This window comes from Rutidosis leptorrhynchoides, chromosome 3, assembly GCF_046630445.1.
Source record: "Rutidosis leptorrhynchoides isolate AG116_Rl617_1_P2 chromosome 3, CSIRO_AGI_Rlap_v1, whole genome shotgun sequence".
In the NCBI taxonomy this organism is placed as follows: domain Eukaryota; kingdom Viridiplantae; phylum Streptophyta; class Magnoliopsida; order Asterales; family Asteraceae; genus Rutidosis; species Rutidosis leptorrhynchoides.
In genome coordinates, this window is record NC_092335.1 from 417,592,241 (window position 1) to 417,609,879 (window position 17,639).

Consider the following 17,639-nt stretch of genomic DNA (forward strand, 5'->3'; position numbering starts at 1 on the left):
AAAATAAAATTGTGATAATTAAAAGGTACGATAATTAAAAGTGCGATTAAATAAAATAACAATAAATAAAAGTGCGATAATTAGAAGTGCAATTAAATATAAAATAAAGGAAATTAAATATGAAATAAAAGAATTATGCTTATTTAAACTTCCGTAATCATGATGTTTGACGTGTTGGTTTTAGTTTTATGCCCATGGGTTAATTGTCCTTTGTCCTGGATTATTCAATATGTCCGTCTGGTTTTTGTCCATAACAGTCCATCGGTCATAAATATAAATTGCAAGTGTCCTTGTCAAATTATTATTATACCCGAAGATAAATATTCCAACTAATTGGGGATTCGAATTGTAACAAGGTTTTAATACTTTGTTTAATGAATACACCAGGTTATCGACTGCGTGTAAACCAAGGTTTTACTACTTTGTTAACAATTACACCAATTACCCTTGAATGTAATTTCACCCCTGTTTTAATTATTCTAGTGGCTATTAATCCATTCCCGTGTCCGGTTAAATGAACGATTATTCGTACATATAAATACCCCGCCCATCGTGTCCGATCGAGTGTATATGGTAATTTATAGGGACGCCCAATTGTAAATCTTTATATTAACATTAACAAACTTTCATTTAGTTAAACAAATATAAAGCCCATTAATAGCCCATAGTCTAGTTTCCACAAGTGTCGTTCTTTTGTCCAAACCCCAATTATGGTACAAAGCCCAATTACCCAATTTTAGTAATTAGCCCAACATCATGATTACTTCGTTTTAAATAAGCATAATAATAACTTAGCTACGAGACATTAATATAAAAAGGTTGAACATAACTTACAATGATTAAAAATAGCGTAGCGTTACACGGACAGAATTTCGACTTACACCCTTACAACATTCGCTAACATACCCTTATTATTAGAATTATAATTAAAATTAAAATATAAATTATAAATATAAATATATATTACTTCGTATGAATGAGAAGAGAAAAAGGATGATATTTTGATCAGAATTCGGGTTGATTTATAGCCAGGAATGATTTTTGGGGCTCCGCGACTCGCGGCCAAATAGCCTTAAAACTCCGCGAGTCGCGGAGAGGTATTTTCAGTTTTCACCCTTGGAGTTTCCTGCTGCCGACGGTTTTAAATATATATATATAATATATATATAATTAATATAATTAATTATATATTATATTATATTTATATACATAGTTAACTTGTAATTTTTAGTCCGTTGCGTCGAGCGTTAAGAGTTGACTCTAGTCCCGGTTCCGGATTTTCGAACGTCCTCGCGTACAATTTAATATCTTGTACTTTGCGTTTTGAATCTTGTACTCTTGTGATTTCGAGACGTTTCTTATCAATAATTGGAACCTTTTTGATTGTCTTTTGTTCTTTTGAGCTTTTTGGTCGTTTGCGTCTTCAAATCGTCGAATCTGTCTTTTGTCTTCACCTTTTATTATTTAAACGAATATCTCTTGTAAATAGAACAATTGCAACTAAAAGCTTGTCTTTCTTGAGGAATAATGCTATGAAATATATGTTCGTTTTTAGCATTATCAACAATACAAGTTGATTAAGTTATGGTTGGAATAGATTTGTTACCAATTTTCACGTAGCTAAAATGAGAAAAATTATCCAATCTTGTTTTACCCATAACTTCTTCATTTTAAATCCGTTTTGAGTGAATCAAATTGGTATGGTTTCATATTGAACTCTATTTTATGAATATAAACAGAAAAGTATAGGTTTATAGTCGGAAAAATAAGTTACAAGTCGTTTTTGTAAAGGTAGTCATTTCAGTCGAAAGAACGACGTCTAGATGACCATTTTAGAAAACATACTTCCACTTTGAGTTTAATCATAATTTTTGGATATAGTTTCATGTTCATAATAAAAATCATTTTCTTAGAATAACAACTTTAAAATCAAAGTTTATCATAGTTTTTAATTAACTAACCCAAAACAGCCCGCGGTGTTACTACGACGGCGTAAATCCGGTTTTACGATGTTTTTCGTGTTTCCAGGTTTTAAATCATTAAGTTAGCATATCATATAGATATAGAACATGTGTTTAGTTGATTTTAAAAGTCAAGTTAGAAGGATTAACTTTTGTTTGCGAACAAGTTTAGAATTAACTAAACTATGTTCTAGTGATTACAAGTTTAAACCTTCGAATAAGATAGCTTTATATGTATGAATCGAATGATGTTATGAACATCATTACTACCTTAAGTTCCTTGGATAAACCTACTGGAAAAGAGAAAAATGGATCTAGCTTCAATGGATCCTTGGATGGCTCGAAGTTCTTGAAGCAGAATCATGACACGAAAACAAGTTCAAGTAAGATCATCACTTGAAATAAGATTGTTATAGTTATAGAAATTGAACCAAAGTTTGAATATGATTATTACCTTGTATTAGAATGATAACCTACTGTAAGAAACAAAGATTTCTTGAGGTTGGATGATCACCTTACAAGATTGGAAGTGAGCTAGCAAACTTGAAAGTATTCTTGATTTTATGAAACTAGAACTTTTGGAATTTATGAAGAACACTTAGAACTTGAAGATAGAACTTGAGAGAGATCAATTAGATGAATAAAATTTTAGAATGAAAGTGTTTGTAGGTGTTTTTGGTCGTTGGTGTATGGATTAGATATAAAGGATATGTAATTTTGTTTTCATGTAAATAAGTCATGAATGATTACTCATATTTTTGTAATTTTATGAGATATTTCATGCTAGTTGCCAAATGATGGTTCCCACATGTGTTAGGTGACTCACATGGGCTGCTAAGAGCTGATCATTGGAGTGTATATACCAATAGTACATACATCTAAAAGCTGTGTATTGTACGAGTACGAATACGGGTGCATACGAGTAGAATTGTTGATGAAACTGAACGGGGATGTAATTGTAAGCATTTTTGTTAAGTAGAAGTATTTTGATAAGTGTATTGAAGTCTTTCAAAAGTGTATGAATACATATTAAAACACTACATGTATATACATTTTAACTGAGTCGTTAAGTCATCGTTAGTCGTTACATGTAAGTGTTGTTTTGAAACCTTTAGGTTAACGATCTTGTTAAATGTTGTTAACCCAATGTTTATAATATCAAATGAGATTTTAAATTATTATATTATCATGATATTATCATGTATGAATATCTCTTAATATGATATATATATACATTAAATGTCTTTACAACGATAATCGTTACATATATGTCTCGTTTAAAAATCATTAAGTTAGTAGTCTTGTTTTTACATATGTAGTTCATTGTTAATATACTTAATGATATGTTTACTTATCATAGTATCATGTTAACTATATATATATCCATATATATGTCATCATATAGTTTTTACAAGTTTTAACGTTCGTGAATCACCGGTCAACTTGGGTGGTCAATTGTCTATATGAAACATATTTCAATTAATCAAGTCTTAACAAGTTTGATTGCTTAACATGTTGGAAACATTTAATCATGTAAATATTAATCTCAATTAATATATATAAACATGGAAAAGTTCGGGTCACTACAGTACCTACCCGTTAAATAAATTTCGTCCCGAAATTTTAAGCTGTTGAAGGTGTTGACGAATCTTCTGGAAATAGATGCGGGTATTTCTTCTTCATCTGATCTTCACGCTCCCAGGTGAACTCGGGTCCTCTACGAGCATTCCATCGAACCTTAACAATTGGTATCTTGTTTTGCTTAAGTCTTTTAACCTCACGATCCATTATTTCGACGGGTTCTTCGATGAATTGAAGTTTTTCGTTGATTTGGATTTCATCTAACGGAATAGTGAGATCTTCTTTAGCAAAACATTTCTTCAAATTCGAGACGTGGAAAGTGTTATGTACAGCCGCGAGTTGTTGAGGTAACTCAAGTCGGTAAGCTACTGGTCCGACACGATCAATAATCTTGAATGGTCCAATATACCTTGGATTTAATTTCCCTAGTTTACCAAATCGAACAACGCCTTTCCAAGGTGCAACTTTAAGCATGACCATCTCTCCAATTTCAAATTCTATATCTTTTCTTTTAATGTCAGCGTAGCTCTTTTGTCGACTTTGGGCGATTTTCAACCGTTGTTGAATTTGGATGATCTTCTCAGTAGTTTCTTGTATAATCTCCGGACCCGTAATCTGTCTATCCCCCACTTCACTCCAACAAATCGGAGACCTGCACTTTCTACCATAAAGTGCTTCAAACGGCGCCATCTCAATACTTGAATGGTAGCTGTTGTTGTAGGAAAATTCTGCTAACGGTAGATGTCGATCCCAACTGTTTCCGAAATCAATAACACATGCTCGTAGCATGTCTTCAAGCGTTTGTATCGTCCTTTCGCTCTGCCCATCAGTTTGTGGATGATAGGCAGTACTCATGTCTAGACGAGTTCCTAATGCTTGCTGTAATGTCTGCCAGAATCTTGAAATAAATCTGCCATCCCTATCAGAGATAATAGAGATTGGTATTCCATGTCTGGATATGACTTCCTTCAAATACAGTCGTTCTAACTTCTCCATCTTGTCATCTTCTCTTATTGGCAGGAAGTGTGCTGATTTGGTGAGACGATCAACTATTACCCAAATAGTATCAAAACCACTTGCAGTCCTTGGCAATTTAATGATGAAATCCATGGTAATGTTTTCCCATTTCCATTCTGGGATTTCGGGTTGTTGAAGTAGACCTGATGGTTTCTGATGCTCAGCTTTGACCTTAGAACACGTCAAACATTCTCCTACGTATTTAGCAACATCGGCTTTCATACCCGGCCACCAAAAATATTTCCTGAGATCCTTGTACATCTTCCCCGTTCCAGGATGTATTGAGTATCTGGTTTTATGAGCTTCTCTAAGTACCATTTCTCTCATATCTCCAAATTTTGGTACCCAAATCCTTTCAGCCCTATACCGGGTTCCGTCTTCCCGAATATTAAGATGCTTCTTCGATCCTTTGGGTATTTCATCCTTTAAATTTCTCTCTTTTAAAACTCCTTGGTGCGCCTCCTTTATTTGAGTAGTAAGGTTATTATGAATCATTATATTCATAGATTTTACTCGAATGGGTTCTCTGTCCTTCCTGCTCAAGGCATCGGCTACCACATTTGCCTTCCCCGGGTGGTAACGAATCTCAAAGTCGTAATCATTCAATAATTCAATCCACCTACGCTGCCTCATATTCAGTTGTTTCTGGTTAAATATGTGTTGAAGACTTTTGTGGTCGGTATATATAATACTTTTGACCCCATATAAGTAGTGCCTCCAAGTCTTTAATGCAAAAACAACCGCGCCTAATTCCAAATCATGCGTCGTATAATTTTGTTCGTGAATCTTCAATTGTCTAGACGCATAAGCAATCACCTTCGTTCGTTGCATTAATACACAACCGAGACCTTGCTTTGATGCATCACAATAAATCACAAAATCATCATTCCCTTCAGGCAATGACAATATAGGTGCTGTAGTTAGCTTTTTCTTCAATAACTGAAACGCTTTCTCTTGTTCATCATTCCATTCAAATTTCTTCCCTTTATGCGTTAATGCAGTCAAGGGTTTTGCTATTCTGGAAAAGTCTTGGATGAACCTTCTGTAGTAACCAGCTAGTCCTAAAAACTGGCGTATGTGTTTTGGAGTTTTCGGGGTTTCCCACTTGTCAACAGTTTCTATCTTTGCCGGATCCACCTTAATACCTTCTTTGTTCACTATGTGACCGAGGAATTGAACTTCTTCCAACCAAAATGCACACTTTGAAAACTTAGCGTACAATTCTTCCTTCCTCAATACTTCTAACACCTTTCTCAAATGTTCACCGTGTTCTTGGTCATTCTTTGAGTAAATAAGTATGTCATCAATGAAAACAATGACAAACTTGTCAAGGTATGGTCCACACACTCGGTTCATAAGGTCCATGAACACAGCTGGTGCATTAGTTAAACCAAACGGCATGACCATAAACTCGTAATGACCGTAACGTGTTCTGAAAGCAGTCTTTGGAATATCATCTTCTTTCACCCGCATTTGATGATACCCGGAACGTAAGTCAATCTTTGAATAAACAGACGAGCCTTGTAGTTGATCAAATAAGTCATCGATTCTCGGTAGTGGGTAGCGGTTCTTGATGGTAAGTTTGTTCAACTCTCGGTAGTCGATACACAACCTGAATGTACCATCTTTCTTCTTGACAAACAAAACAGGAGCTCCCCATGGTGATGTGCTTGGTCGAATGAAACCACGCTCTAAAAGTTCTTGTAATTGGCTTTGCAGTTCTTTCATCTCGCTGGGTGCGAGTCTGTAAGGAGCACGAGCTATTGGTGCAGCTCCTGGTACAAGATCTATTTAAAATTCAACGGATCGATGTGGGGGTAATCCCGATAATTCTTTCGGAAATACATCGGGAAATTCTTTTGCAATGGGAACATCATTGATGCTCTTTTCTTCAGTTTGTACTTTCTCGACGTGTGCTAGAACAGCATAGCAACCTTTTCTTATTAGTTTTTGTGCCTTCAAATTACCAATAAGATGTAGCTTCGTGTTGCCCTTTTCTCCGTACACCATTAAGGGTTTTCCTTTTTCTCGTATAATGCGAATTGCATTTTTGTAACAAACGATCTCCGCTTTCACTTCTTTCAACCAGTCCATACCGATTATCACATCAAAACTCCCTAACTCTACTGGTATCAAATCAATCTTAAATGTTTCGCTAACCAGTTTAATTTCTCGATTCCGACATATATTATCTGCTGAAATTAATTTACCATTTGCTAATTCGAGTAAAAATTTACTATCCAAAGGCGTCAATGGACAACTTAATTTAGTACAAAAATCTCTACTCATATAGCTTCTATCCGCACCCGAATCAAATAAAACGTAAGCAGATTTATTGTCAATAAGAAACGTACCCGTAACAAGCTCCGGGTCTTCCTGTGCCTCTGCCGCATTAATATTGAAAACTCTTCCACGGCCTTGTCCATTCGTGTTCTCCTGGTTCGGGCAATTTCTAATAATGTGGCCCGGTTTTCCACATTTATAACAAACTACATTGGCATAACTTGCTCCGACACTACTTGCTCCGCCATTACTCGTTCCGACACCATTTGTTCCTTTCGTTCTATTAACCCCTGGTCCGTAGACCTCACACTTCGCCGCGCTATGACCATTTCTTTTACACTTGTTGCAAAATTTGGTGCAGAACCCCGAGTGATTCTTTTCACACCTTTGGCATAGCTGCTTCTGATTGTTGTTGTTGTTGCGGTTATTATTATTGTTGGGATGATTGTTGTAGTTGCTGTTGTTGTTGTTGTTGTTGTTGGGCCGTTTGTTGTAGTTGCGATTGATGTTGCGATTGTTGGGATAATTGTTGCGATTATTGTTGTAATTGCTGTTGTTGTTGTATTGGTGATTCTTATCACCGTTTTCCTCCCACTTTCTTTTGACTTGCTTCACATTGGCCTCTTCAACAGTCTGTTCTTTAATTCTTTCTTCAATTTGGTTCACGAGTTTGTGAGCCATTCTACATGCCTGTTGTATGGAGGTGGGCTCGTGTGAACTTATATCTTCTTGGATTCTTTCCGGTAATCCTTTCACAAACGCGTCGATCTTCTCTTCCTCATCTTCGAATGCTCCCGGACACAATAGGCACAATTCTGTGAATCGTCTTTCGTACGTGGTAATATCAAATCCTTGGGTTCGTAACCCTCTAAGTTCTGTCTTGAGCTTATTGACCTCGGTTCTGGGACGGTACTTCTCGTTCATCAAGTGCTTGAATGCTGACCACGGTAGTGCGTACGCATCGTCTTGTCCCACTTGCTCTAGATAGGTATTCCACCATGTTAACGCAGAACCTGTGAAGGTATGCGTAGCGTACTTTACTTTGTCCTCTTCAGTACACTTACTTATGGCAAACACCGATTCGACCTTCTCGGTCCACCGTTTCAATCCGATCGGTCCTTCGGTTCCATCAAATTCCAAAGGTTTGGAGGCAGTGAATTCTTTGTAGGTGCATCCTACACGATTTCCTGTACTGCTAGATCCAAGGTTATTGTTGGTATGTAGCGCAGCCTGTACTGCAGCTATGTTTGAAGCTAGAAAAGTACGGAATTCCTCTTCATTCATATTCACGGTGTGTCGAGTAGTCGGTGCCATTTCCTTCAAAATAGTTAAATGGAACAAGTTAATCATACAGAATATTAAGAGTAGTTAATAGTATTTCGTAGCATAATATGAACTCATTTATAAAAGCTTTTTCTTCATATTAGCGTTTTATAAGTTTAAATTCGGGTAGTACCTACCCGTTAAGTTCATACTTAGTAGCTAATATACAATTCAACTACTACAATTCTATATGAAAAACTGATTATAATAATATTTCGCGTTCAAACTTTTATACAATATTTTACAAACTTACAATACCGCTTATTTTACATAAAGCATGAAATATAGCACACAATAACTTTGATACAAGATAGTTGTGAAGATAATTCTAGCTAGTACACAAGTCGTTCAGCAAAGGCAATAAAGACACGTAATTCATACGTCCAGAAACAAGTCATGCATTCTGGTTTTACTAGGACTACTTCCCATCCTTGGTCTTGTGCAACATAACCGTTATGGCCGTTGATAAGACAGCGTGTTGTAACGTCGTCAAAAGGACGAGGGTTACGTAATGTCCAACAGTCCCGTAATAATCTAAAAACCTCATTTCTTACCCCAATTACCGACTCCGTCACTTGTGGAAACGTTTTGTTTAATAGTTGTAGCCCGATGTTCTTGTTCTCACTTTGGTGAGAAGCGAACATTACTAATCCGTAAGCATAACATGCTTCTTTATGTTGCATGCTAGCCGCTTTTTCTAAATCACGAAGTCCAATATTCGGATATATTGAGTCGAAATAATTTCTTAACCCGTTGCGTAAAATAGCATTTGGGTTCCCCGCAATATATGCGTCAAAGTAAACACATCGTAACTTATGGGTTTCCCAATGTGATATCCCCCATCTTTCAAACGAAAGTCTCTTATAAACCAAGACATTCTTGGAACGTTCTTCGAATGTCTTACAAACTGATCTCGCCTTAAATAGTTGTGCCGAGGAATTCTGGCCGACTCTAGACAAGATTTCATCAATCATGTCTCCGGGTAGGTCTCTTAAAATATTGGGTTGTCTATCCATTTTGTGTTTTTAAACTGTAAAATAGACAAGAGTTAGATTCATAAAAAAATACTTATTAATACAAGCAATTTTTACATATATCATAAAGCATAAGAACACTATATTACATATATTACACCACACGAATACAACTATCTTATTCCGACTCGCTCGTTTCTTATTCTTCGGTTTTGGTTCGTTTTGCCAAGTTTCTAGGGATATATGATGTTCCCCTAATACGAGCCGTCGTTGTCCACATTGGTTTAGAAAAACCTGGTGGTTTAGAGGTTCCCGGGTCATTGTTACAACTTAAGGACTTCGGGCGTTGACGATACATATAAAGTTCATCGGGGTTGGAATTAGATTTCTCTATTTTTATGCCCTTTCCCTTATTATTTTCTTTTGCCTTTTTAAATTCAGTTGGGGTAATTTCTATAACATCATCGGAATTTTCGTCGGAATCCGATTCATCGGAGAATTGGTAATCCTCCCAATATTTTGCTTCCTTGGCGGAAACACCATTGACCATAATTAACCTTGGTCGGTTGGTTGAGGATTTTCTTTTACTTAACCGTTTTATTATTTCCCCCACCGGTTCTATTTCTTCATCCGGTTCCGATTCTTCTTCCGGTTCCGATTCTTCTTCCGGTTCCGACTCTTCTTCCGGTTCCTCTTCGGGAACTTGTGAATCAGTCCACGAATCATTCCAATTTACATTTGACTCTTCATTATTATTAGGTGAGTCAATGAGACTTGTTCTAGAGGTAGACATCTATCACATAATATCAAACGCGTTAAGAGATTAATATATCACATAATATTCACATGTTAAAAATATATAGTTTCCAACAAAATTTGTTAAGCAATCATTTTTCAAGTAAACACGGTCGAAGTCCAGACTCACTAATGCATCCTAACAAACTCGATAAGACACACTAATGCAAAATTCTGGTTCTCTAAGACCAACGCTCGGATACCAACTGAAATGTCCCGTTCTTATTGATTAAAAACGTTCCATATTAATTGATTTCGTTGCGAGGTTTTGACCTCTATATGAGACGTTTTTCAAAGACTGCATTCATTTTTAAAACAAACCATAACCTTTATTTCATAGATAAAGGTTTTAAAAAGCTTTACGTAGATTATCAAATAATGATAATCTAAAATATCCTGTTTACACACGACCATTACATAATGGTTTACAATACAAATATGTTACAACAAAATAAGTTTCTTGAATGCAGTTTTTACACAATATCATACAAGCATGGACTCCAAATCTCGTCCTTATTTAACTATGCGACAGCGGAAGCTCTTAATAATCACCTGAGAATAAACATGCTTAAAACGTCAACAAAAATGTTGGTGAGTTATAGGTTTAACCTATATATATCAAATCATAATAATAGACCACAAGATTTCATATTTCAATACACATCCCATACATAGAGATAAAAATCATTCATATGGTGAACACCTGGTAACCGACATTAACAAGATGCATATATAAGAATATCCCCATCATTCCGGGACACCCTTCGGATATGATATAAATTTCGAAGTACTAAAGCATCCGGTACTTTGGATGGGGCTTGTTGGGCCCGATAGATCTATCTTTAGGATTCGCGTCAATTAGGGTGTCTGTTCCCTAATTCTTAGATTACCAGACTTAATAAAAAGGGGCATATTCGATTTCGATAATTCAACCATAGAATGTAGTTTCACGTACTTGTGTCTATTTTGTAAATCATTTATAAAACCTGCATGTATTCTCATCCCAAAAATATTAGATTTTAAAAGTGGGACTATAACTCACTTTCACAGATTTTTACTTCGTCGGGAAGTAAGACTTGGCCACTGGTTGATTCACGAACCTATAACAATATATACATATATATCAAAGTATGTTCAAAATATATTTACAACACTTTTAATATATTTTGATGTTTTAAGTTTATTAAGTCAGCTGTCCTCGTTAATAACCTACAACTAGTTGTCCACAGTTAGATGTACAGAAATATATCGATAAATATTATCTTGAATCAATCCACGACCCAGTGTATACGTATCTCAGTATTGATCACAACTCAAACTATATATATTTTGGAATCAACCTCAACACTGTATAGCTAACTCCAACATTCACATATAGAGTGTCTATGGTTGTTCCGAAATATATATAGATGTGTCGACATGATAGGTCGAAACATTGTATACGTGTCTATGGTATCTCAAGATTACATAATATACAATACAAGTTGATTAAGTTATGGTTGGAATAGATTTGTTACCAATTTTCACGTAGCTAAAATGAGAAAAATTATCCAATCTTGTTTTACCCATAACTTCTTCATTTTAAATCCGTTTTGAGTGAATCAAATTGCTATGGTTTCATATTGAACTCTATTTTATGAATCTAAACAGAAAAGTATAGGTTTATAGTCGGAAAAATAAGTTACAAGTCGTTTTTGTAAAGGTAGTCATTTCAGTCGAAAGAACGACGTCTAGATGACCATTTTAGAAAACATACTTCCACTTTGAGTTTAATCATAATTTTTGGATATAGTTTCATGTTCATAATAAAAATCATTTTCTCAGAATAACAACTTTAAAATCAAAGTTTATCATAGTTTTTAATTAACTAACCCAAAACAGCCCGCGGTGTTACTACGACGGCGTAAATCCGGTTTTACGGTGTTTTTCGTGTTTCCAGGTTTTAAATCATTAAGTTAGCATATCATATAGATATAGAACATGTGTTTAGTTGATTTTAAAAGTCAAGTTAGAAGGATTAACTTTTGTTTGCGAACAAGTTCAGAATTAACTAAACTATGTTCTAGTGATTACAAGTTTAAACCTTCGAATAAGATAGCTTTATATGTATGAATCGAATGATGTTATGAACATCATTACTACCTTAAGTTCCTTGGATAAACCTACTGGAAAAGAGAAAAATGGATCTAGCTTCAATGGATCCTTGGATGGCTCGAAGTTCTTGAAGCAGAATCATGACACGAAAACAAGTTCAAGTAAGATCATCACTTGAAATAAGATTGTTATAGTTATAGAAATTGAACCAAAGTTTGAATATGATTATTACCTTGTATTAGAATGATAACCTACTGTAAGAAACAAAGATTTCTTGAGGTTGGATGATCACCTTACAAGATTGGAAGTGAGCTAGCAAACTTGAAAGTATTCTTGATTTTATGAAACTAGAACTTTTGGAATTTATGAAGAACACTTAGAACTTGAAGATAGAACTTGAGAGAGATCAATTAGATGAATAAAATTGAAGAATTAAAGTGTTTGTAGGTGTTTTTGGTCGTTGGTGTATGGATTAGATATAAAGGATATGTAATTTTGTTTTCATGTAAATAAGTCATGAATGATTACTCATATTTTTGTAATTTTATGAGATATTTCATGCTAGTTGCCAAATGATGGTTCCCACATGTGTTAGGTGACTCACATGGGCTGCTAAGAGCTGATCATTGGAGTGTATATACCAATAGTACATACATCTAAAAGCTGTGTATTGTACGAGTACGAATACGGGTGCATACGAGTAGAATTATTGATGAAACTGAACGAGGATGTAATTGTAAGAATTTTTGTTAAGTAGAAGTATTTTGATAAGTGTATTGAAGTCTTTCAAAAGTGTATAAATACATATTAAAACACTACATGTATATACATTTTAACTGAGTCGTTAAGTCATCGTTAGTCGTTACATGTAAGTGTTGTTTTGAAACCTTTAGGTTAACGATCTTGTTAAATGTTGTTAACCCAATGTTTATAATATCAAATGAGATTTTAAATTATTATATTATCATGATATTATCATGTATGAATATCTCTTAATATGATATATATACATTAAATGTCTTTACAACGATAATCGTTACATATATGTCTCGTTTAAAAATCATTAAGTTAGTAGTCTTGTTTTTACATATGTAGTTCATTGTTAATATACTTAATGATATGTTTACTTATCATAGTATCATGTTAACTATATATATATCCATATATATGTCATCATATAGTTTTTACAAGTTTTAACGTTCGTGAATCACCGGTCAACTTGGGTGGTCAATTGTCTATATGAAACATATTTCAATTAATCAAGTCTTAACAAGTTTGATTGCTTAACATGTTGGAAACATTTAATCATGTAAATATCAATCTCAATTAATATATATAAACATGGAAAAGTTCGGGTCACTACAATGAGTACTGCATATCACCCACAGACCGATGGACAAAGCGAACGAACAATTCAGACTTTGGAGGACATGTTGCGTGCTTGTGTCATTGATTTTGGAAAGGCTTGGGAAAGGCATTTGCCATTAGCTGAATTCTCTTACAACAACAGTTATCATTCGAGTATTAATGCCGCACCTTTTGAAGCATTGTATGGCCGCAAGTGCCGTTCTCCTATTTTTTGGGCCGAGTTAGGGAAGTGCAAATCACCGGACTTGAGATAGTCCATGAAACATCAGAGAAGATTGCCCAAATTCAAGCTAGACTTAAGACGTCTCGTGATCGCCAAAAGAGTTATGCCGACCGTAAACGTAAAGACTTTGAATTCAACGTCGGTGACCGTGTGATGTTGAAAGTCGCACCTTGGAAGGGTGTAATCCGTTTTGGAAAACGTGGAAAGTTAAACCCACGATACATTGGTCCTTTCGAAATCTTGGAACGTGTTGGACCCGTTGCTTACCATCTGGATCTTCCAACTCAATTGAGCTCAGTTCATCCTACTTTTCATTTATCAAATTTGAAGAAGTGCCTTGCTCCACCGGAACTTATCATACCACTGGAAGAACTTACAATTGATGACAAACTCCACTTTGTGGAAGAGCCTGTCGAAATTATAGACCGTGAGGTCAAAGTTTTGAAACACAACAGGATTCCGATCGTCCGAGTCCGATGGAATGCCAAACGAGGACCTGAGTTTACTCGGGAGCGAGAGAATCAAATGATGCAGAAGTATCCTCACCTTTTCCCAGCTCCTCCATCTCCCTCACCTTAAAATTTCGGGACGAAATTTTCTTTAACAGGTGGGTAATGTAACGACCCTGGTTTTTCCAACGTTTAATTATTAATATTTATTATTAATACTTGTGCTAAATAAATGTATTGTTATGCATTTACATGTTACCGTATTTAACTTTACAATGCCCGACTAGTCTTTGTGAGACGCGTACTTTTCACGAATAATATTTTTGAATATTATTTACATTCATGATTATTTATAATTAATCATTTTTAATTAACTAAGGTTAGTAGTTAATTACTTGAGCTTTATTCATTTAATTGCATACTTACTTGGACTTGGGCTTTAATTAATAGATTTGGACTAGTAAGCCCACCCTACACTCTTATTGGACTTGTGAGCCCAACATATTAACTAGTAATTCATTAAGGTTAAACATGGTTTAATTAAGCTAAATAAGGGACAAAGTACTTCAAGCATGCTAGCATCTTTCTCCATACATTTAACCTTATTACTTAGCCTAGCATGCACCAAGCTCCAACACTAGAAAGTTGCTTATTCACTTCCCTCTTTGGTACCCCTAAACCGTCGGCATTGGTTGCAAGAGAGGAGAGTTTTTTTTTCAAACTTTGCTACTTACTTACTTGTATTTCGTTTCCATTTCACACACACATAAAATACCATTTCATTTTCTCTCATTTCTCTCTCAAAACTTAGTAACAACATGAATTCACTTCTTTCTTTCTTGTGAAAACCGAATTCTAACACATCATCTTCATCATTTACTTACTTGTTAGTTTGTAGTTTGTTACTTGTTTGTTGTAAAGATCAAGTTTCTTAGCTTGAATCTTCATGGATCTTGGTTACTTCTTTTGTTGATGAAGAACCAAGAACAAGAACTCAAACTTGTTAGTTTGTAGTTCTATACTTACGTATTTTCAAGATCTAGAGTTCATAACTTGATGATCTTCTTTGTTTTCATGTTTATAGACTTGAACTCTTAAGATCTAAACTTTGATTTGAATCTTCTCAAGTATGAAACAAATATGAACATAATACTTGTAGATCTAGTTTATTTTCCTTCTCTTGTACAAGTTTAAATTCGTGATTATAGTTCTTGGTCAAGTATTTACTAGTTAATCTTGATCTTATTATTCTTGAAACTGTTCAAGACATGGAAGTTTAACTTTCTAGTTACAACTTCATATACTTATGTTGGATCTAAGTTTCTATAGCTTATGGTCTTCTAATTTTGTTGTAAACAAGGGATTATAAGCTTACATACACATTACAAGATGAAAATCTAAGTTTCATAACTTATGGTTTCATTAAAGTAAAGATTCAAGTGTTATAACTTAGGATCTAACTTAAGAACTTTAGATCTAGACTTTTGGGTCTAGGATCTTCAAGATCTAACTAAGAACTATGTTCTACAACTTAAGATCTTGATTATTTAGTTTACTTTCAAGTTTGTAGTTTAATATTACTAGTAGAACACTTGTAAGTGTCGGATCTAAGATCTTGATGTAACTTTGGTTCATCAAACTATTTACAATACTTAATTGAGTTGTGCTACATATCTTAGACTTTCACTAGTATTGTGATGGTCAAAACTTGGTAAAGATGATGTGAACCCATCAACGAGTTGTACACTTGAAGCTACAAGCATCAAGGATGAGAACCGTGATGAACATCAAGCACCAAGAACCCACCGGAACACTTATCTTACTGTTTTCTGGGTCTGACCCGACGACTTGGGCTACTGTAAAGTTGATTTTAAGTTAGCTCTGTTTGAGTAGATAATTTTTCGTTTAAGACTCGTCTTAATCCGAGTTACGGTTTAGGATCTATGGCCCTCCGAACGTCACTATGTCCTTTTAACGTTGTGCTGAAAATTCTGACCTACTCGCACTTAAACCGTCGCCACGGTCAAACAAAGACGAGTTTGGTTCTGGAATTTTTACAGCAACTAAAGGACTCATATACGGAGCCATGGCCACTGGTCTCACCTCAATTCAGTTTGTATAGAGGTCGTAGCGACTGATCGAATTCAGCCTTTGTTTTAAACCTTGTTCTTTGAATGAGACTTACTTTACACTTTTTGTTTAAAGATGAATGATGATGACCCTTAAGACCTAATTTACATACTTATAAACCTATTGGGAAGATTTACTGACTTAGTAACTTTTGACTTAGGTTGAGGACTTTCCGGACCTACATACTTGCTTACTTTCCCGTGTCAACTTTACTACTACTTTACCACTGTGCGTTATAGCATTCCCTCTTTACTTTAACTTATTTTGGGAACTGAGAATAGATGCGCATTTTACGTTTTACATACTAGGCACGAGTACTTAAACTTTATATATGTGTGGGTTATACAACGGCATAAACATTCCCTTTAGCTCGGTAACGTTTAGTCATTGGTTTTTGAACCGGTGAACGCGAATCTTAGATATGGATCCATAGGGTTTGACATCCCCACTCGGGCTAGTCGCGCTAGCATTTAACGAGTGTTTAATACTTCGTAAACATACGCACTCGCCAAGTGTACTTTTAGGGGGTTATAAACGTTAAGTTAGTTACCAAGTGCCCACGGTTAAATATATACTTTACATAGTGTTTTGAAACGCTCTTTGTAGCACTGAAATCTCGTGGCCTACTTTACATTACTGTTATACTTAAACTATAGCTCACCAACTTTTGTGTTGACGTTTTTAAGAATATTTTTCTCAGGTGCTTAAGGTTTGCTTCCGCTGTTGTACTAGACTTGCTGATTAGCTACCCGCTTCCTTATTAGAGATGTTACCGCATGAAACATTTTATCTTGCATTCGAACTTTATTACTTTTGAACAATGATTTGTAACGACCTAAGGGTCACGTATTATTATCTTTGCTTCTATTCATAGAAGTATACTTTTTGTTGTAAAACATTTGACGTTGCTTATGACGTCACCTTTTATCATGAATGCAAACTAGATTTGAAAACGCATATAGTGTTTGACCTTGTAATGATCATGTTGTTGATGGTCCGTACATGTTGATTTAGTACTGGGCGTCACACTTTCGGGCCTACATAGTGGTAATAGAGTTTCGTGCTTCAATTTTGCACAACACAAATACAAATGGAGGTTGAAACAAGAGAAGTCGAAGAAAAAACCAAACCTCTGTGTGTCTTATGGATTTAGCCATTTTCGAAATCAAAGTCGACTAAAGTCTGACACAAGATGTTTATTTACTTACCACTTTAAAGAGCGTGCTTTTCATCTTTTTCATAATTACAATAATCCATAACTTTAAGTTGTAAAAAGAATAAATGTATGAACAAATATTTTTGAAGTATTGTGATGTGTATTCTTTATACTTTAACAATTCAACAACAACAGTACTTATGACACTGTCCGTTGAAGTATCGTTAATTCATATACAATTTTTAAATTCAATATATTATTTACGGATGAGTACCCGTGCACCGC

General features: G+C 35.0%; 1 long non-coding RNA gene across 1 annotated transcript in view; it reads left to right on the forward strand.

The window, feature by feature from the left end:
- LOC139898594 (uncharacterized) overlaps positions 1-17,033 on the forward strand; it is a 158,468-nt gene extending 141,435 nt beyond the window's left edge. The window contains exon 3 of the long non-coding RNA XR_011777068.1: positions 16,899-17,033. This is a non-coding gene — a long non-coding RNA (uncharacterized lncRNA). The remainder of the gene's footprint in view (positions 1-16,898) is intronic.
- Positions 17,034-17,639: the final 606 nt, after the last annotated feature.